This window comes from Sturnus vulgaris, chromosome 10 (genome assembly GCF_052056855.1).
Source record: "Sturnus vulgaris isolate bStuVul1 chromosome 10, bStuVul1.hap1, whole genome shotgun sequence".
Lineage (NCBI taxonomy): Eukaryota > Metazoa > Chordata > Aves > Passeriformes > Sturnidae > Sturnus > Sturnus vulgaris.
In genome coordinates, this window is record NC_142252.1 from 17,735,223 (window position 1) to 17,758,466 (window position 23,244).

Sequence of the window (23,244 nt, forward strand, 5' to 3'; positions counted from 1 at the left end):
CAATAGTAAAAATGCAGTGGAGACTCAAAAAACTATTTCTAAAGATGAGACTTTTCTGAAGAGAAGAAACACCTCAAACTCCAATATATGTATATAAAAAGCAGTTAACTATAAAGAATATGGGAGAAAGTAGGAAAAAACCCCAAAGCCTACAATTTGTGTGGGATAAGATATGAAACCACAAAAAGTCTTATTATGCCAGTGCATGCAAACATATAGGACAATTTAGGTCTGGTATTATCTTTAAATCATCTGCATCTTTCCTCTTCCCTGTCTGTGCCCATTATGTCTCCTGCTGATATAAGAAGCAAAGGAGATACAGGTACATCAGTGTCCTTCAGTGTTTGGGTGCTGCTCTTTGCTGCTTCAAACGCAGCTGCAATCTCCTCTGCATTTGTTTCACTTTATCAGTAGCAGAGGAACTCATATCCTCCAACTCACTTAGTAAGAAGAGAGTTTGTTCCTCTCTTGGGCCTCAGCTTTGTTATCAGAACTATGAGAGAAGGCCTTGAAATGCTTGTCCAGCACTTTCATTTGTTATGCTGTGATGTGGCTGCTGTAGTGGCTGAATATGTAGATTTAGAAGTAAGTTTCTAAAGCAGGGCTTGGGAGGTATTCATATTAATCCCATTATCTGATAAACGGATTTTTGAACACACCTGCATTAATAAATATCCTTCAGTCACACTAGGAAATAAAATTTAAATGCTTGTGAGAAGTTGATGGACCATATGTTCAAAATCATGGAATTAAACAAAACAAGTTTATGGAAAGTTTCAATGTTGTCAAGATCTTATCCCTTGCTCTCTCCTGCCAGCTCCCCATCTTCCAAAGTTAGAACTGCTGCTGATTTCCTGCCCATTTGTGTTACCCCATGAAACTTGTCTACCCCAAAGCATGCTGGAAGATGATCAGCATGAGATCTGACCACTCCTGGAATTTAGGAAATTTAGATTCTGCTCCAAAGCTAGACACTGGCTCCTGCTCCTGAGGAAGCTAATAATTCTTTATCTTCTGAAACACACAAAATCCTATAATACAGGGGGTTGAAATTTGGGGTTTTACTCTAACATCTCTGCATGTTATCAGGACTTTTCCATCACATCCCTGTGAAGGATGGCAAAGAAAAGCTTTTGCAGGCCAGACAACCAGTTGGTACTGATATCAAACCTTTTACATCCAGACTATCAGTCTAAGTTCAAAATAGACTGCCAGCAATGCAGAGCACTGGTTTTTGTTTATCTGTACTGAATGGATATGGAGACCGGACTTAGAATCTCCTTATTAAGATATATTTTCAGGGAAGAAACTTATCAGTGCCCTCTGAATATTTATTATCAGAGCTATAGATTACTTCCTTGAAAATCTATGATGCCATAGATTGCAGTGCTACAACAAAAGGACCCTACACCATCAAGGATTTGAGGACAATGTACACAAGTTGCTGGGAACAGGCTGGAGTACAAACCTGTTACCTGCCCCATGTCACCACACTAATAGGCATGGGGTACAGGAGAGGCTCCCACCCCAAAGCAGGGGCTCTGGGGAGCAGAGCTCACAGGCCAGAGAAAAACACCATAATCTACTTTTCTAGAGAAGCCAGCACAGTCTGCCCATGGGTCAAAAGAGAGAAAGAGACCATAGGATACAGTCGGTAAAATGGCCAAGGTGAGCCACCTCAGACAGGGGGGAGAGGGAACGTGAAACCAGCAAGTGACACACTCAGCACTTGAGATGTGAGTCCTGCAGGGTGTCCTTATAGTGACAGGCCACACTCTGTGCAGAGAGGGACTCTGTTCCTTCCCTGTCACCCATCTTTTGCTTTTAATCGGCAGAAGAGGTAATTTGGCCTCTTATACTCTCCCCAGATAAATTCTTGGGTCCTGAGCTTTTCCACTGCTCTTGACTGGAGCCCGCAGTTAACAGCAGCACACTTGTTTTTGTAACCTGCTTGACCAAAGAAGCAAGAAGTATTTTCAAGTCCCACCAGTCCCAGCTCTAAGAGCAATAAAGAGGCCCTTGCTTTCCAAACCTAGCAGGAGAACCAGCTCGGTTGGGGAGCTCAAGTCCAGACTTGCAGCTTCTGCAGGAGTCCAGCCTTTTGCTTCGCCAGAGCATTTTAAACGAGGGATCGGCTGGTCTCCCGTTCCCAGGTGGGAATTGGGAGCGCTGGTGTGTCTCCCCGCCTCCAAGTGAGATTCCCTTGAAGATTGGTGTCAGCACTGCAGAGAGCCGGGCTGGGTGCCGGAGCAGGGCTGGGTGCCGGAGCCGGGCTGGGTGCCGGAGCCGGGCTGGGTGCCGGAGCCGGGCTGGGTGCCGGAGCCGGGCTGGGTGCCGGAGCCGGGCTGGGTGCCGGAGCCGTGCACTGCCCGCCACGGTCGCTAAAGGGAGCTCCAAGCTCAGCGCTCGGCTCTGCCTTCGCCTTCAAATGTCACCAAACCCGTTCTCTTCCCTCCTCCACTGACCAGGTACATGGAATTAATGGGGTATTTACAGGGTCATTTGCGAAATTTAAATCTGCTCCTCCGCTTCAGGTTTGTGACACAGCAGCTACAAACGCTTTGGAGAGCTGGGGGCACCGTGAGCAAACATGAGATATGCACCATTCTGCTGGATATTTCTTAGGAATGCCTTCAAGATATATTGTATTTTCGAGCCGAATTCTGTAATTGGTGTAAAAAGTATTTACAGCCTAAGCTTGCAAAGAGAGGCTTAATAAAGCTCCAGCGCTGCTCATCAATTTTTGAAAGCTGAGATTTTAGAAACATAGCTACGCATCACATACAGCTTACAACAGAAACACACACCTGAAATAAAGTACCTCCACTGATTTCATGTGAATGGCTTTGAAGGGGTGCCGCATAACACCAGAATATTTCAGTCACAAAGGCAGTGTTTGCCGAGGTGCACATCACCCTTTCACAGCCGAACACACGGCAGCTTCGGATCCCTGTAGCATCATCAGGGCAATCAGTGCAACATGTAAGCAGGGCAATTTAGCAGGTACACCACTGGACTCTTGAGATTAGGAAAACACCACAAAAAACAAAACAAAAACAACGAAAACCCCCAGTGAGCAACATCTGCTTCATGGCAAGCACAGCCTCCGAATTCAAGTGACCCCGAGGAAAAAAAATCAACACTTGTAAGGACCTCCAAAGGCAGTGATGGTTGGGAAGGGCTGCTCGCAGGGCTGGGGACCAGGCAGGAGAATATTTCTCACTTTAAGTGTTTCTAGGAGGTGATGAAGCTATAAAAGCTACTCTTCTGGTATGAGCAGTAGTACCTTTTCCAATTTTGCTGGCCCTCCTGAGGGAGCTCTGATTAGCCAGTGTTGTTCAGTCACTGCTGGAGTTAACTGTTTATGAAGACGTGAAATACATTGTTTTCTACAGTCTCTTCCTACAAAAAAATAAAATACAAACTTATGGACTTCTTTGAGGGACTGCTTAGAAACAGGTGACCTTGAGGAACTTTCTGCATGTTGTCTTGAAGAGACTCACAAGTCAATAATATATTCACAATAATTATTTAGTTAATGTAAAGCAGTACATATGGTGCAGAAAGCAGCAGGGGCAAGCAGGCAGTCTCAGAAAGAGCTGAGAAATGTCTGAGAGGAAGGAAATTCCCACCACTAGCCTGTCTGCCATGCCAAGCCTGTGCCTGTATAGATGCAAAGCTATGGGTATTCCAGACAACTCATAATTCGCTTGTTTATAATTACTGCCAGCATTTACAGGATAAAAGGGGGGTTGTTTTCCTTGAGGGCTATATACCCCAGCTCTGGCTCCTCACCTGAGCAGCTGCAGCTACAGTGAAGATCAAGGACAGTTTGTACCCCAACTCTGGAAAAACCCCAGCCAGCTCGAAGTTGATGGTCTGCACATTACTTAGCCACCCATTAGGGACAATAAAATCCTCCAATCAGATCCAACAAAAAACCCTAAAATCAGACCCTGTACCTAATAAAACAGGGTTATCTGCTGCTAACCCTGGCTGACTGCTCTCCACAGGGCATGAGTAGATGTGCCATCAGGAGGGAGGTGGGAAAGAACAACCTCCCTTAGTTCACACAAGTGCAGCAGAGCTCATTATGTGCCCTGCTGCCTATTGCTGTGAGGGGTTAGAAATGCTTCTTTATTTCCCCTGCCCTAATGCACTTGCTGCCTTCCCCATTCTGTTTATTTTGTGCCACCAAAGCAATGACAATCAGCCATGTGAAGCATTATTCCCTTATTTCCCAGCCTTCTGAGGTGAGCACAGTCCTGAAAACAGGAGCAACTTCCAAAATTAAAAAAAAAAAGGAAAAGAAAAAAGGAAAAAAAATTACTGCCACATCAATTTCTATTCAAATCACTCGGCACATTTCTCCAGTTCTTTTGCTTGAGACCAGGGTTCACTTCCAGCTCCCCAGCCTTCAATACCTCGGGACAGTGAGTGCTGGCACAAACTGAAACCTGGTGACCTTCCTTTGAGAATATTAAGTCTTGCTGGAGTTTCTGTGAGGTTAATCGATTCCACTCAGTCCTCTCTTGTGAAATCCTCGGACAGGAAAGAATAAGGAGATAAAAAGCCAAGGGAGATTTTCATGCAATCCTTATAGCCTCAAGATTGCTTCAGTTTTTAATGGTGTTTTTCAGTCTCACCATCTTTGGAAAGTATGCTGCTAGATACTCAAACTGCTCCTTAAATACAAAACCCTAAATACTGAGCTCCACTTTTAATTTGCCAAGACCACCCAGTCTGTGCCATATTTGAAGTCCTACAAAGCAAATTACAGTGCAATACCATGTCAGTTACCAGAACCACTTGAGATCCCAAAACGTTGTGAAGAAATTTACCTTGTACAGCCTGGCACACAAAGAGCATTGAGGGCAAGGATATGTAAATGGTTATAGACACATGGAAATTGGCATGTTAAACACTGGCCTATGGAGCCATCTAAGCAACACTGAGTCCAGTCAAATTGCAAAACCTTTCACCTTTGCCACAATTTCTGCTGTCTGGGCACTCACAAATGCAGTTTTGTTACTAAAAAAGGTCCAAACTCATCACTTTGCAGCAGCTGGAGCTCAGTGGTGCCTCTGTGTTTTCCTGTTGTTGATGGAAAACATGGACTGACTTCCAGACTTTCCTCTTGCTCCCTCACTTTGTGAATTGCACCATGACTGGGGCAGTGATGAACATTTGTCTAATGTGGACATTTCACATGTGGCAAAAACAAATGCTACATTAGTGAAATATTGAAGGAAGCAAAGTGCTAAAATCCCCTTCACTCCTCCCTGGGTAAATTGGTCTCCAAAAGGCTGTCCTGTCAAGGCACTGCTCTTGTACAAAGTTTGGCCACACTTTGGGTTGTGTACAATACTGGGGACATGATTGGGCTGAACTGGCCCCTGTCCCGCACAGCAAGGAGCACCAGTGCCCTCAGGGCCCCAGCATTGTGGAACACACAAGGCATCCTTGAAAACAGCAGATCTGACCAAAAGGATTTTTCTGCTGCTAAAGCATCTCCATTCCCATGTCTGCACCTCACCTTCTGTGATCAGTGCTGATTCTGAAAACAGTTAAATAGATTTGTTTTGATCAAGATCACTTCGCCCTGCAGGTCCCCAGGCATCCCAGCCAGCAGCAGCAGGAGGAGGATCCACGTGGAATAACTGGGCAAGGACTGCTGGTGCAGCCCAGCTCTGCACAGCACTCAAATCCCTAAATAGCAGCATGAATAAAAATAGTTCAGTTTGGACATCTAAAAACCCAAATGGGGTAGGAATATATTTAAATCAAGTGTAGTTTCTGAAATAAGAGTGATTCCTAATTATTTGCAACTGTTCATGAGGTTGTACTGAGAGATGCTACTTCACTTCATCACTTTTAAAATGCTACACCAACATCACACAAATAACTGACATTTTGAGCAACAATCTTTCCATTCTTTCATCTTAAAAAAAAAACAACCTTCATTTTTCTTCTAGGTTACAGACACTGATTAAGAGTGCTACATAATCTTTGGATTCATCTGTCCAACAATCATCTAATTAATTAATCATTGGTAATTAAAATGACCTCCTTTTGACTGATACCTGATCTCAGAAAGGTTCAAAAGAAACTTGACACATGTTGTGTCATGTTCCAGCATAACCCACTACAGGTATTTTATCATGTTATGCCACATCTGGTTTCCAGAGAACAAAATCAACTGAGGAACAAATTAAAGGAGGAACCAGTTGTACATGTATCAGATCTAACCAGTTCAAATATCTGGCAACATACAGGAGCAGGTGAACTTCCAGTGTACTTGTAGGACTATCGTTGACCCCAGAAATAGCATTATTTTTGGATAATATCAAAGCAGGGACAACCAATAACAGCATTATCCGTGCAATCCTTGCTGTACTTAGATACTACAAGAACCCTCTTTAGAGAAAATCTGACTAAAATCTCAGCTAAATTGACAAGACAGAAAAGCATCCCTCATGTTTCGCTTGTACAAGTACTGAAAGCTCATAGACATTGAATTTGAGATGTACAAACTATGAGGAAAATGAATGGTCTGGCCACCCTACACCTCCTGTGATCTTCTTATCTTACACTGGACCTGCAGACTGACCCACACCCCCTCTGTTGTACTCCCTGGTCACTGCAGTGATGAGGGAAAAAGGCTCCCAGCTGCTTCAGATGAAACACCACCATGAAAATCTCAGTTCTGCAAGCACATTAAATAATGCAGTTCAGGGAAAGCTGCTACCCCCATCCCATGGGCAGTCCAAACCCCAGACAAGGAAATCCATGTGCTTCACAGATTCAGGGCACTTGGCCTTTTCTAGGTGTTTCCTCCTCATAGATCCATTAATACACAGCTCTGATTTCACTTTTAAAATGAATTAAAATGCAGTAATAGCATTGACTTCTTCATGGATATTTTGTCAATTTGAGGAGGAAAAGCATTTTTTGGGAATGATAGTTTGGCTACAGAGTTGGAGTCCTGCACTCCTCACAGCAGCACAGTTGAACATTTCTACTGAGTAAGTTGATGGGTGAAAACAGAAATAAACATTTACATTTTTTTTTCTGAGGCTAAATAGGAGCATTTTAAAACGAACATGAAACAAGTGAACCAAGGGGTTTTGGGGCAGAAAATCTATAGAATATAATAAGTTATATGTCTCCTTCCAATGGGATATTGGTTTTCAGTATATAATTAATAACAAGAAAATTGTATCCTGACTTTGGGGTCTGCATCAGCATCCTGGAACAAAAACGACCATAAATTAGCATCAATTATGTATTAAAGTTCCAATTAACCTGGCTGACACTGATATACTTTAACAAGGTACTCTTAGATAAAAGAAGCAACTCTCTAATTACTTGGAACAGGACCTCCTGACCCATTCTGCTCTTTTATCCCAATGCCAACCTAATGAGGAAGGAAGTGTGAGATAGGAAACTGCAAAGCTGTAGCACCACAAGATGCCCCTTGGGAAATGATTTTACCTTCTTACTAACGATTAACATTTTATTGCTCTCAGTGCCTTTAACTGTTTTCAGAAGAAATGGTTTTGAGGCTGAAATTGCTAATATTCATTTTAATGTGGAAATCTTCCATCTAAGGAAGGTCCTGGTCACATGTTCCTTCTCTCTGGCACACCCCATACACATAATTTGTGATGGTGGCACCCAGGGTTGCTGTACACAAAAGTGTGCTCCTTGAAGTGAAATATCTTGGTCCAGGCCTGAGCAACAACCACAGTTAATTTTACACCTTAACCAGAACAGTTGGTTTAAACATATTTTTCAGCACTGAAATTTTGTGCAAAGGCTGAAGGCAAAAGCTAGACCTGTGTAAAACCTGTGCTGCCTGTAGGGAGAGCAACATCAATGTGAGGGGTGATGGCAGAATCAAGAAGGTGTTTATGGAGCATCTAATAAGGCACAATTTTTTCTTCCTTTCTATTTCCTTGAAATCAAATAACTCTGGATTCTATACCAGGGGAATGAATCCAGAGGCGTCTCCTTTCCCTTATACAACAACAGGTGGTTGTAGAGTGTTCAGTCCTGCAGTCTGCTCTTGTTCAGTGCTCAACTCTTCTACCCTAGACTGACCCACCAGACTCTGAACACGTGCAGCTATGCAAAGGGCCAAGAGAGATGGGATTTTTCTGGTGTTGTCTTTTCTTAAACCACTCAAAAATATTGTAGTCTACCACCAAAGAACAGTTCCCCAAAGCAATGCAATTTCTGTGATGAAAACTGCAGAAGAACTAACTTGTCTATGAAGAACAGTCTTTTGTCAGTGCCAATTCTTTCTCTGTGTCTTGTTATCAGCACTTTAAATAATTTGAAATTAATGGTGATACTGACCCCTTCTTAGCTTAATGTTTTTCAGTGCAGCAGAGTTGGAGTCTTGGCTTTCACACTTGATCTCCCACTAGCCACACAAGTCTGACTTCTGTCCTTTTGGAGAAGAGGTGTTGTTGGAATCCATCAGAGGCACCTCCTAATTATAGTCAGTCTTCAAAACTCAGAGGGAAGCAAACTCATCACTGAGATTTCAGCTGGATGATTCCAGCAGTAAGTGCTTTCCTGGGCCCTTGCAGTCAAAGGTTATCTTCCATGTAAGCCATGTCAAAATTTAAACTTAAACACATTGGGTCATGCTCTTCCCTACATGGAATTTCACTGAAAAGGGAGGGAGATTTTCCTCTAGTGCTGCTGAAACACACAGCACTGGAAGAGAATTTTAGCAGCTTCAAGCCTGGAATCACAACTCCTTCCCCAAACTATTGTTGTTGGATGTAATGTGCTCCATTTGCAAAGGCAGCCAGCAGATAATTCCCCAAATTACAGCTTCTCCAGAAAGACTTTCAGAATTCCTTTGCTTTAGTTGGGAATTTTGTCTTTATCATTTTCCTCCTAGCTTTGAGCAATTCTTCCAAAGCTAGCAGAGAATGAAGACAAACCTAAAAGAAATTCTTTAGTTGCTAAAAGGGTCAGAGTCAGGTCATCTGCAAGATTTGAACAGTTCATCGATGCCCCAAGCTAATGCTGCCATGTGCATTATTCTCCTCCCCTGCATTTTCTGCAGGAATATGTCTGGATCATTCAAGTAGTTTGTGAAGATTGAAAAAAAGTTATACAATCAATTCTGGCCTTTTGTGACATCCCCAGCGACTTCAGTAAGGCCTTGTGGAAAAAGGCCCATCCACAGTTCATATGTGATGCACAGCCCTTGATCCAGCCCCATTTAAACCAAGGTCTAGTTGAAACAGCAGTGGGAATTGAATCAGACTGACACACTATTATATGTGCACCATAGGGGACTTGCTCATAAGTCTCTTGTGGCAAACATGCTGCTTATACAGTATCCCATTCAGATAAGTGACCTACTTATTGGGTGCATGTTGTAAGCTATTTTGGAAAGAGCAATGTGATCCTTGCTGTTCTTTGCTTTGAGTAAACTTTAGTCGTTGGGTATAAGAAGAGGGAAATTTGACATCCATGTAACAGAGGACAGCCATATACATTCAGAGTGGGATTTTCAAAACCATTCATAACCACAGAAAGGAGAAAGAATAAAATCACAAAGCTTTGATTCTCACAAATACAGTCACTTAGTAAATATCTAGGTGGCTTTATTCTCTATCACACTGGAATGGGCCTAAGTCCTGGGAAAATAGGACAATTATTTGGTATTACATGGCTGCAGGTGTACAGGAACATTAAGGAATATTGCCATCTCTATTTCTTAGCATTTGAAGGGAAAAAGTTCAATTTCATAAGACTATTACTAATGTGAAAACAGAGTAAAGGACAGGACTTAAAGTTTTTGCTAGTTTGTGCTAGTGATTAAATAAATCCATCATCTTCTCTACAAGACTTTGCTTCGGAGTGAACAGAAGTAAAACCCACCATAGCATACCCAGAGAAAAACACCCTTTTAAAGTGACACAGAGATGGGAAAAAAATGTTGTTCTTGAGATCTTATCTCTTTCCCTTCCAGCTTTACCCCTCCATTGTTTTATGCAAAGCAAATTATCAGCAAACTGCAGGAAGAGCTGTCGTTATCAGCCAGGGCTGCCATGGCACACGTGCCTCAGCACAAGCTACAAATGCATGCACACCCTGGCTCCCAGTTCAGATGACTCCATCCACTGGTGAGCAGCTTGTGAAAGCCCTTCAAAGCTCTTCAGTGAGCCAAGGGTGACAGTTTACTCAATCTTTTGTAGCTCCTCTGACCCTGCCTCATTCAAAGGAAAGCTTTTTTTCCCCCCCTCCTAATTCCTCCCACTCCCTCTTTTAGAGGAATGAGAGAAAATTTAAGTGCCCTGCTTTGACACTCAGCTTGCTGCTTGCATGCAGTCAGGCCAGCTGCCTTCCCAGATCTCCACTGCATTGGAGATATGCTCCTCTTGTGCCAAGACAAAATTTATAAATAGATTTGCCCAGTCAGTAAGCCCTTTCTCTTTAGAAAGACAGGGATTCAGGCAAAAAGAGGATTATTGATAACATGCAACATCTTTATTATAGCAGAGACTGCTACTGCTACTATAGTTAAGGACCTGTCAGCATTTCCATTGTAAGATTTTTTTTTTGTGCAAGGGTTTAACTTGGCAGTAAAAATTTAAATATACTTTACTTACTACTGAAGCTGGACTTTTTCTTGAAAGAATTCAGCAAGAGTGCTAGGTACAGGGCTCTCTCCTCTCCATAATTAGCAGTGAATTCAACGAGTTTTAGAGCTTCTCTTGTGAATATGCCTCTCCTGTTTATTTCTGAGCAGTGGTGAGTAACACCTGATCCACCATCACGTATTATAGAGTAGAGAACAGCACAGGGCAAACAGAGGGCCAAATCCTGCTCTCATTAGTAATGGTGCTTGAATAGCACTTGGCCATTACAGGAACACAGTTTTGGCTAACTTCCCATATTTTCATCTACCAAAAAAAAAAAAAAAAAAAACCAGCAGAGGGAGATGCTAAAAAAAGTCCTTTCAAAATCATCCTATTTAGGTAGTTAATTTTCATTGCAATGCATGCTGGTAGGACAGCACAATCTGCCAAGTGGTGAATGTGTCTTGGGAGTCACCAGCCCCACCCCTCTCCCCTTGTAGTCTCTGCCTCTCTTCAGCCTCTGGCAAATTGCTTAATTTCTGCTCTGCCTCAATTTCAGGATTCAGGATGGAAAACAGTAAAACCCACACAAATGGTTTTGCACACAGAATTCATTCTGCTGCAGCTCAAGCACTTTCTGGCAGGAAATAATCCGGCTCCCTTGGACTCCAGCAGTAATTAGCCCGAGTGCAAAGCCACGGCTTGTTACTGCAGAGTTGCTGGCATCCCCAGACTTGTGTAACTTCAGCAGTCTTGAGGACAGGACTGCTAAAATACTGCAGCATGCACACAAGGATTTCATCAAAATATGGCCATTTGGCTTTGAACCGTGCTCACATGGAAGTAAGCATCTGATCAGTTTTCTCCTCTTCTTCAGGTTTAAAAGAAGGGGAATAAAGTATTCATGCATTTCATGGTATTCACATCTGGGGGAAGAAGAAATAAAAGAGGGGTATACTGAAATTCAGCCACTGATATTTGCTAAGATTTAAGAAAAATGAGTGGTAAATTGACTGAGGGTCTGCATGGAGGAGTGGTAGATGTATTTTCCTCTGCCTTGCTTCTCAGTGGGATGCTGCATGCCTTTTTCTCACAACCAATACAGCAGAACATTTTGCTTTAAGGATCTGAACAACTTTGCTCCCTCTCAGCCTGAAGTTAAACCCTTAATATTAGGAGAATGTGGGCCTTTCTCAGGGTGCTTAAAGCCCAGTGTATGTTACATAAAGTCCTTTACACACATGGCACAAAACATTCTTTGACTTGTGTCTCTCAACATTTGTATTTGTGGTCAACTGAGTAGGATCTTTTGTGTGCTGATTCCTACAGACAAATAATACTCGTCTGTTTCTGTTGACAAGATCTTCAAATCCTACTGCCCCTCTGACACATTAAAACAGTGCATTTCTGTCTAGTTTTATTTTTTTTATGATATGAGGATTTAGCTAAGACTTTGACACCATGGAAACTAGACACAGGACACGTTCTATCTAAATATATCCCCTGACTTTCAATCACACTTGCCTCTTTCCTATTTCATGAAAACTGCTCTTTACCTTCCTCCATGTAGGCAAGACTTTTGGCCAGCAAGATCACCTTGGGCCCACCCTTAGCTTTTGTCACCAGCCACTAACACTTCAAGAGAGGATCACAGGCACTGAGTGGAGGGGAGGCAGCACAAGAAAACGGGCCCTGAAATGCGATGTAGCATCATGGAGGTAATTCTCAAAGAAATTGAATGTTAAATGGAAAGCAACTTTTAACCCTCCTACGTGCCAAATGCAACTTCAATTAAGCAAAGCAGATCATCTTTTTCCTTGTGCTGTTACAAGAAAGGACTGTCTCTTTCTTAAGCCACCAGCTCCACTGTAGGTCTTTAGTATTTGCTATTACTGTCTTTGGGCATTAGTTTTTATGGCTAGTTACATCTCACAGTCATAACACTCATTCGTTATAGTTCACACAGGTTCTGCTTGAGTAAAAGAGGTGGGAGGGACAAGCCTGAAATGCAATTTGATAAAAACAAATTTCCCATTTCAGTATGGCATTAGATAGCTGCACTTCTGGAAACAAAAAAGCTATATCTGTCTCTTAAAACCAGCTTCGTGAGCTAATGGGGGTTTTCCTACCACTATGAAATCAGGACACAAAATTGAGGTCACAGTCAGGAACTCAATGTAGTTATTGGGTAACCCTGGTGCAAGGGAGGGCACACACAGTCCTCACAATGCAAGATGGAGCTGCCTCTCCATTCCTTCCTATCAGATGCAGCAAAAAGCCCTAGGAAGGCCAAAAAAAAAAAAAAAATTCCCCTCAAAAAAATTTCAGTGTTGCTGCCCACCATGGACTCGGTTATTTTTGAGCAGCTTGTTGTAAGTGTCAACATGTGTTATTTTGCCTGCACCAGACAAATGAGCTAATAGCTGAATGAAGCAGGCAAGACATGCAGAAGGAGTTGGAACAAATGTCTTAAATTTTTGAGCCTGTCTGTTTTGCCAGTGACCCATAGAGTGAGGAGCTGTGTCAGCTAATCACTCAGCTGGCCACTGCCGACAGACAAATACCTTGTGGTGACATCTGATGGAGTCCTTACAAAGCACCAGCCTCTCAGGGCTTGGAGCCAAGGCTGAGCTAGCATAAGCATAGCCCCAACAAGTGCAAAACACCCAAAAGTGTTCAGAATAATTCCTTAAAGAGCAGGCGTTTGTGTTTACTTGGGCATTTTTATCCTAAAGCAGTGATGACAATTAACTGATTAAAGATATCACAGTCATCAAAAGCCATAGCACATTTTCAAGGAGCATGCAACAATAGCTCACTGCTTGCATGGCTTTAATTGTAAAAGCAAATAATTACATCCTTTTCAAGGCTTGAAGAGAATTGCTTTCAACTGTAAACAGAAACTATGAAAATTCTCCAGCACAATACCCATTTTTAAATGGCCACTTTTCCTAAAAGGAAAAAAGCTTGCAACAGCTGTGTTTCAGGTGCATATTCAAGGACTAGTGACTGGTATGGACAGTACCCAGATAATCAGATGAGGCTCTGCTCATCATCAGGGTGTCTTGACCCATGGATGGAATTGGCCCACATATTTTTTTTTTTTTTTTAAATCACAACAGGGCTCCACATGAAATGCTGGCCACCCTAGAAGGAATACAGATGACCTCAGGACTGAGTCAGCTCCTCTATCATTACTTTACAAATCACTGCAGTGGCTGGTTCACTTTTCTTCTTTCCAGTTCCTGTCCTAGCATCTGATAAATCTCATATTCTTTGTGTCCTGAGAAATAGAGGTTCATTGCAAATTCTGGATGCAAACCATAGAGGAAAGCGAAGTGTGAATGCAGCTCTGTTTGCCTCACAAACCTTTTATATTCTGATGGATTTTGCTGCCTGGGATTGATCTCTGTATAAGCTGCAGAAACAAAACACAGGTCACAAAGGACCATCCAACAAATAAACCTAATTACTGATACCTTCCACCTGACACAGTCAGCAGGGTTTTTACATCAGCTTTCTTCTACCCCTGCTTCTCTGGGGTCCGACCCAATCTCCCCCCAAACAGAACCAGATTTAACTGTACTAGAGTTGAACGGAGCTTTGCAAACATAAGTTATAACCCGTTCAGTAAACAAAGTTTGATATCAAAACTGAAGTGCTTTAAAAGTCCAGTTTTAGCTGCTTACACAGGAGCAGGCTTCCCATCCTGTGAGGTACAAAGTGTATGTGGAGTGTGCAACTACACCAAAAGTCCCTTTCACATCAGCAATCTTAAGCACTCAGCACTGAGCATTGTTGCTTTGAATGTTTCCAGCTCCTGAAGCAATTCCAGGCAGACATGCTGACAAAAGAATAATTTTATCAGCATATGGCTGATCACAGCATCCAATTCCACCAGTATGAAATGGCCCCGTAGCGCACTCCAGCATTCCTGCATACAAGTGGAACAGATGCTGCAGAGATCAGTGTAATAACAGTTTAATTAATTTTAGTGTCAAAGTCAAATGCTTCCTTATTTCCAGTTGACACGTCCCTAATTTCATGGTCGGCTCTGTAAACTTTGGAAACGGGAGGAGAAATTTGATTTGAGGGTTAAATACTGCAGAAAGGCCTTAAAACATGCAAGAGAAGCACTCCATAGTATTCATAACCCTGAAGCCATAGTACTGTTCATTGTCCTCACTTTGTTATGAGTGTTCTACAGCCACAGTTTCATTTTCACAAAACACATCCCTTGCTCCAAGTGGTCCTCTAGCATAAAAGTGCAGTAGCATCCTGGAGCTCCAACCCTGGAACTAGATCCTATTGCAGGTACCATACTGGGCTAGGAGTCAAGAGACTTGGCTTCAGACCTCACTCTGCAAGCATTGTTTTCTGTTGGACATCCTGAGAATCCATTTACCACTAAAAAATCTCCTCGTATCAGAGTGAGATTTTTACCCCACAGCACTGGTAAACATTGTACAGCTCCTACTCCAAAATGGTGTTCAGCAGATGAGCTGGACATGTGGAGGAGAGGAAACATGTCCTTGGACAAATTTTTTATATTTCAGGTCACCAATAGCACCAAGCACTATCTGTATATTGCAACAGTGGAAAGGCTGCATGTCCTGCATCTCCTGTTGTTGCCCTACTGTCCAGTTCCACAGAACAGACAGAGGGAAAACAGCATAGTAAATAAAAATACACTCAACAAGGAAATATTGCACCCTGACATCTGGTCAAGGGAAGTTAAGCAACCTATTAATAAAACAATTCTAGGAGCTATTGACATAGTTGTGTTCTGAGTAGCCTTTGGATTGTCACAACACTGAAGAGACAGAGGGTGGTGAGAGATTGCTTGCTGCACTAAGTATTATTATGCTGAAATGTGTCCAGAAAATGTTTATTCCACAGGCAGGAACTACAAATGCCTGTTGTGGTCACTTAGGCCTGAAACCCAAGATTTCAGTGATTTTGTCTGAATGCATTTGCGGAGCACTGGGTGACATTCACCAACACAGGCAGCTTCTCACGTTTCAGCAGGAACTAATCTACCATCCTCCTGCATCTATCACTTCCAATGACCCAAACTAAAGAGCATCATGCACACCCTGCCTGCTCTGACACTTGCTGGGGTATCACCTCACAATTAGGACTCTGTCTCTCAAGGCATTTCATTAGCAAGAGGTTGCCAGGACTCTGCACACGTTGTCAAACAAAGAGTGCCCCATCACAGCAAGCGCTGCCACAGAAATCCCCCCCCTCCAGAAGCCTCCTCCCATCTTGAAACAAAGGCAGGTTGAGGGGAGAAGTGGTGGGGATGGGAAGAAGGAAAACCTTAGCAATGCTTGAGCAAACACATTTGGAATGAGCTTTAGGTTACTACACATGTCAGGGGGAATTTTTTTCCTCCCCCTCCTCCTCATCATGTTGGCAAACTGTTGATGACCACGGACATGGAGGGCTCTCAACAGGGGAACAGCAGATACCAGAGGCAAAAGGACCTGGGGGTTCGTTGTGCAAAGGAGGGCATCTGACAAGGCACATCCTCTGGGTGCTTTTGTTTGAGGGCTATGCTTCACTAGCAAATCCTGTTGCACTAAGATTGCAGGCTGCAGATATCCTAACAAAAACAAACCCAGGATACTACCTTTACATCCAAAGGATTTCAGGGAAGAGCTGTTAACAGCAGGATGACAAACACCACAGTCCTTGAGCTCATGTGTGCAAATCTGGAACAACTGCTTGCGTTAGGATATCACACAGAAAAATCCCACAAATCAAACACAGTAATACCAAGTGCTTGTATAGCATGTTTTACCTGCAGCTCTTGGAGCGATTACAAAGAGAAATGAAGAAGAAAGGCTCATTACCACCATTTCACAGATAAGGAAACTGTGGCACAGAAAGGAAGTGATTTGTCCTGCAGCCCAGTGGAAGAACAGGGCAGTCAAGTCAAGCCTCTTAAGTCCCAGTCCGATGCCCTCTCCCCTGAACTATTGTAGCCGACTCTGACCCTGCAGGAACTTCACATTTGTCATTATGCTTTACACCTTGATCATGAGGCTGGGTGTCTTCAAAGCACTGCCCTCAGCTCCTTGGCCAGGAGAGGAAAAAGCTCCCATGTACCTAATCAAATATAATTGCCATTCCCAGAGAAAAGAGATTCCTTCTCAACTCCTCTGGATGATAATTCACCCTGTGTTCAGGTGTAAATGTAATGCTATATGTAAGCCAAGATGAAAGTAGCTCCTCTGACCACTTTTAACTCAACATCCCTTATGCAGTAAATTTCATACACAGCTATTGAAATAGTACCAGAAATTGGCTGTAATTTTGTTGTCTATTAATATAATTTCATACAGCAGTTTTAGAGTATTCTTACTAAAACGTAGGCTCCAGGGAAAGCTTGTTTAACAATAAAACCCTTTCACCTTTAAAACACACAGATAACAGAGAATTAGTTTAACTATTGAACTGCAACTGGGGGGCAAGTTTGGACCAAGGCACTGGCCCAGCATCCTTCGAGGCTCAGGTATAACACTTGTACCTGCTATAGCTGCAGTTGTGTCACACGGGAACAGAGAAATAGCCAGGACAGGAATATGGGTCAAAATCAGCACTTAAAAGTTAACCTGGAAAACAGTAAATCACCAGTGGGTATACCAGAGTGTGAGCACAGAGAGCTTGAAAAGAGGGATGCTGCTTAACAAGTCTCTGCAGAGTGTCACTCCCATGATCAGCAGAGTGGGTTTAGGATGCAACATGAATGCAATGTCACGAGACATGTGAGAGCATCCTGGTGGGTAGACAGCAGGTTTCCTCCCTGTGCTGCTACCAAAAGGTCATTATTGCGACCAAGTAGCTCAGTTAAATTATCAGATGTGAACAGTTAACAAACAGGGCCAGGGAGGAAGGGATGTTTTTCCCTTAGGTGCCTTGTGTAAACTTAGAGCCTGCTACACTCTAAAGGTGGCCATAGGTGACTTATAATCCAGGCCAAAAGCAGAAAATCACAGGATTAAAAGTGGGTGGTCAGATCATTCATTTGACTTGCAGGGGAATAAAACCCCACGATATCTGCTCGTAGACGACAAGCAGTTTTGCAGAGAACAAAGAAATCTCTCTCACAGACAAAATTGGTCTGCCAGGAACTGAGCCCATCTAGCTCCTCACCTCCCCACCACCCTCCCCATATCTTCCCCTCTAAAAGGATCTTTTCTGGGATTCAGGGAATGCGTGTTTATAAAATAGTTCCATTCAATTAGGGCACAGAGTACAGCAGCTTTATATCAGAGGCAACCCAGAGCGAGAGCTCTGTGGAAGTGCAGGTACATGGTAATGATGACAACCCTGCACTGGTTGTAGTGTCATCACCTCTTATTCTTAATCAAAAGGCTTCCAATCCCTTCTCGACGTGTGCACTCGGAAATGAAGGGACTGCTGGAGCATCATTTGAATGTGGCAGCCCTAGATAATGATGAAACGAATAAAAGACTGACTTTTTTGTTTAGGTTTGAGGAAAGATTCAGGATTCCTCTCGTGAAAAGGCAGCAGTTTAATAGCAGTGAGGCAGAAGGGCTTCTCGTTATCCACAGAGGCTGCTGTCAGCACAGCACTAATGGCCACAGCTCGGGCTTCCCCGGAATGCTCCCTGTGCTGCAGAGCCCGAGGAACCCGTGTGCCAGGGGCTGAGTGGAGACTGCTTTAGGCACTGGCCTGGGATGGGAAACAGCACAGGGCTCAGCTGCATTGGCTTTTTCCCTTGTGGAAGAGGCAGGCGCAAGTGTTTCTGGGCTGCCCCCAGCAATGCCAGCCACACAAACCCAGTGGCTGGTCAAGTGTGGAGTCTGGGCAACTCTGCCCCCAATATCTTGATCCCCATCATCACAGCTGCTTCAGTAAATGTGATGCTGCACACAGTGGAAAGGCCATACAAACCAACTATGGGGCAGGAGTTACTTCCATGAAGTAGGAGCCTTGGGCAGGCACATAACACCTCTGAGAAGCAGCCTATTGATAAGCTGTGTCTTCCTATACACTGCCCTGCAGGCCTGATTTTGATACTGGATTTGGGTGAAAGGGATGGAAAGCAGCTAAACACTTTGCTGCTCCCTGTAGCTCTTACATACCTCTCAACACAACCTTATTAATACCTCTTGTCATGTGTTTTTGTAGTTTCTTCTATATACTCCAGGTAGCAGCCACTGTAAATCTTAGGATCTTTTGTCTGAGGGAGGTCAGGAGCTGTGCTAAATGACCTACTGAATACCTGCTGGTTCCATTTGGGGAATACCAGTTCCATTCCAGGCAAGGGCTATAGCAAAGGCTTTTTTGTTTGTTGATTTAAAAAAGCATGAATTCAGAATAGGAAGTTGATTAACAAGCACTTTTTCAGTGACTTAGGAGACCATAGAAATAATTTTTTGTTTCTATTTCATTACTGGCCTCTTTGTCTACAAGTAAAGTCTTAATAAAAATAAATTTTGACATGTGCAAAATTGCAACTATCTTTAGCAATTTGCTTAGCCCTTCTCAGGCATTCACATTTATCTATACTAAAGATAAATAAGCAAACCACAATTCAAAACAACTTCTGTTTAATATCAGCTAGAGTTACTCTGTTCACTGCAGTAACATTTGCCCCAAATGCAGAGCTGGCAAGGTCAATAGTTTCACTTTTTGTGCTTCAGCTACATTAATGTAACAGTTTGCCATTCCTCTCTATTACTATATACGTTCAAAGCTTCATGAGCTATCATGAGCAGCCTGATCTCTGACACACAAGACATGTTAACAACAGCTTTTCCCATTCAGAAAGCCAGCAAGGAAGAGAAGTCAGACCTTTCAATGTATGTTAAGTAATAAATATAAGATCACCATGATGTCCTACATGATGAAACACCTTACAGCAGGTTAGAAAAGGAGGTATGGGGAATCAATACATTTCTTCTCACAGTTACATAGCTGCATACATCACCACTTTTAACTTCACTGTCTTCAATCCAGCCCACTGTGTCCACAAGTAATATCATAGAGACAAGGCTATAGAAAAGCCAAGGACATTATAAATGAACAATGTGGTTATTCAACACATACATCTAGGGTTAGGGCACAGTGACCAGCCACATAAAAAGCCCAGAACACTATGATGAGATTTCACTGCATAGCAATACCTGTTAGTATGAACACCTAATAGGAAGAAACAGCTGATAAAATGAGCTTATAGAGGGTGCACAAGAACATGTGTTTAGTCAAGAGACTAAATGTAGTCAAGCATAAACACAGAACAGATATGTGCATGATTTCAGGATTTACTCCCCCATTCTCAATCACAAAATCACAGTGAATGAATTAGGACATTTGGTTTATGTGGCACAGTTTGATAGTGGGAGGTGGTCTGCAGAGGTGACCCCTGTGACAAGAGGCCGGGAGCTGCCCCAGTATCAGACAGAGCCAGCTCCAAAAAGGACCTAGCCAAAACTGAGCCCAGCAGCAATGTGGATGGTATCTCTGTGAAAACACATCTAAGGAGTAACAAACACTGCCCAACAGCTACAAGAGAAAAGAGTGAAGAAAAAGTGCAGAAGAAACAGCCCTGCAGACACTGGGGTCTGTGAAAAAGAAGGGGAGGAGGTGATCCAAGAGCTGGAGCAGATTCCCCTGCAGCCCATGGGGAAGGCCATATCCAGGTAGGTTCACAGAACAGGTTGTCCCCCTGCAGCCCAGGAAGGACAACAAGGGAGCAGAAAGCCACCCTGTGCCCTAAAGGAAGCTACAGCCCATGCTGGAGCTGTTCTTGAAGGACTGGTGCCATGTGGGAACAGTTTCTGCAGGACTGCATGCCATGGGAGGGAGCCCATGCTGGACCAGGGGTACAGTGCAGGGAAAGAGTGACAATGACAAAATGTTATGAGCTGACCACAACTCCCCCACATCCCATCTCCCTGTACCAGATATGGGGAGGGCATGGAAGAGTTGGGAATGAAGGAGTGAGGTTGAGCCTGGGGAACACAGGTGAGGTGGAAAGGGTGTTATTTCCTACTTTCCTCCTCTATTTTCGAATTGAAAAGAGATTAAAATATTTTCCCCAAAAACTAATTTTTTCTGTTTTGTTGGTGATGCTGATTAGCAAGCAGTCTCCCTGTCTTTATCTTAACCCACAAACTTTTTTTACATCTTGTTTTCCTTCCCCTGCTCCATTGAGGAGAGGCAGTAAGAGAGTAACTTGGTGTACATCTAGCAGAAATCCCAGCATTGAGCTCTGAATGCTAAAGTACAAAACAAAGCTTCACAGCTCCCTAGAAAATGAGGTTTACTCCAAAAATATACCTTAGACCAAGAGAAGTAAAACTGTTGTCAAAAAAGAGGAAGAACAGATGAAAATTCAAATAGCTACTACTTTTTTTAAAACTGTAAACCAAGTGAATTAATGCATATAATTCAATAACTCTTACCTTTTTAAGTGTTAAAATGCTCAACTGCTTTTTGTCTCAAATTATTCCTACTCATGCTCATTTCTGACACAAATTCCTTCTATTCCTCCTTAATAGCCTCTCCTCCATCCTGATACACAGAAAATGACCTCACCTGTGGGTTAATAAGCCCAGCACCCTCTTTTTCTATTGGTCTGCTTCTTCCTAAGTCATTTTCAATAGAGCAATTAAAAGGCTCAGCGAACTCACAGTGCTCTCTATCTGATTTGCAGGTAGCTTGGTGAAATGCACAGCAAGGGGTTAGCAGATGAATGTACACATGAGCTTCAATAGCACAAACTGCTGAGAAAACATTTTAATCTTGGATTATAATAACCATTTCGGGTTGAGCTAAGACTGTTTCCTAATCATTTCAAGCTTCATCAGTCATAAAAATGTCCATTCACTTGGGCGTGAGTTTTCTGAAACTAGGCTATGATCTCATAATAAATCTCTTATAAACTAGTTGAGGATCAGCCCTGATTATGGACACGGGAAAGATTCAGCAAACACAAGACATGAGAAAATAGACTGTATTTGTACTGTGCTTTAGTTATTAGGCGATCAGCTGAAGAAAAGCTGAGTTGAGAAAGGCTATTGTATCCTTAACTGGGTAAGAAAAGGTATCCCTTCCTATAGCAAACACATTAACACCAATAAAGAAGATGGGTCTTCTCCTATGTTATCTGACCTTATTGGCGTTGATGTGTTTGCTGCAGGGAAAGATACTTCTCTAAAGTGTGATGAGATCCTTCTCTCCCAGCACTGCCGGGTGGGTGTGTGCTCTTACCAGGCTAAATGAGCGTCTTGGTTAACTATAAATTAACTGCAGACAGTTAGCACCCCGCTTAGCTGTAATCCCCTATTTGGATTAGTATGTTGCTCCAATTGCATGTGCCATTTTGGGTGCTAATGAGTAAAATACAGTGTATTTTACTTTCACTGAATAAACATCTTGTAATTAGTACTAACCCACCTCATTGCAAGGCTGTGTTCTCCCACAGATGCCAGGAGCTATTGCTGGTGGATAATTGTAAGGGCATGTTTTGGCCACAAAACAGCAACTTTACAGCACGATCCTTATAATCACTTTTGACAAAACCCATGTCATCACCAGCCTCTCATGCTAAGGATCTTCCATGGAAACTCCATTGGGAACACTGGGGAATGGAGCAATGGAAAAAAAAGTCTTTCTGAAGAAGCCTAAAACTGACCTACAAATGATGCTTCTGAGGTATTGAAACGAAAAACTTGGGTGGAATTCAGTGAATTATGCAAGCTTAAAAATATCAGTGTGTCAAAACATCAGATTTTCATAATGCATGTTCTGCTTCAGAAAATTCCAGTGTGTCTTCTCTAGACGCAAAATATTTCAAGGCAAAACACTCAGTGATGTAGAAACCACCAACTAAAGTTCTTTGCAGTCCTGGTGCAGGCAGTGCTCTCCAGCAGGTGCAGAGCTGAGCGGTGCGAGCTCCTCAAGGTGCTTTCCACAAGGTGTTAATTTTAATATCACTGCTCATCACCACAGCAAAGCAGCTACTAGTCTCGTAAAACAGATGGATTTTAAGTGCACTGTCCTACTTTGTTCTGTCCAGAGAAGATATCAGGAGTGGAACTGTAGCCAAGCATTGCTCGCTCTTTATGCTATCCTTTCTCTAGGAACCATTCTTGGTTTTCCATTATTTCTTTATGAGCGTAGTAAAAATGTTCTGGAGAGGCTCTCATGTTTTGCAATGTGAACGAGCACAGCTGACTCAAAAAGATGAATTTCAGGCTAGTATAGAGCAGTGATAAAAACTACATTGTGCTTCTGCTTGCTTTAGATGATGTCTGCTATACTCACAGACACAGGAAAAACCCAGAGGGGAACAAGACAGAAATAAAAATTTGTTGCAAAGAAGGTCTAAATTTAGTCCACTGGATTAAACCCCAATGTGTGAACATAAATTAAATGGGCCCTCTTCAGAGGTGGAGGATCCATAGCCATGTCACAATAAAGTCGTTGGCCATTACCTGAAAATAAGGGAAATTTTTCACCTTCATTTTCTTTCCTCTCAAGGGAAGAAAACATGAATGCTGCAGCACTAGGAGTTGACTCCTGTGGGGCAGTGGCTTAGCAACAGAGCCTGAGGAAAGCCCAGCCACCCCATATGGGATAGGAAATCCCCAGC

General features: G+C 42.9%; 1 protein-coding gene across 5 annotated transcripts in view; it reads right to left on the reverse strand.

Annotated features, from left to right (window-relative positions):
* Positions 1 to 23,244, reverse strand: part of LOC148222690 (uncharacterized) — a 178,792-nt gene that overhangs the window by 23,252 nt on the left and 132,296 nt on the right. The window lies entirely within an intron of this gene.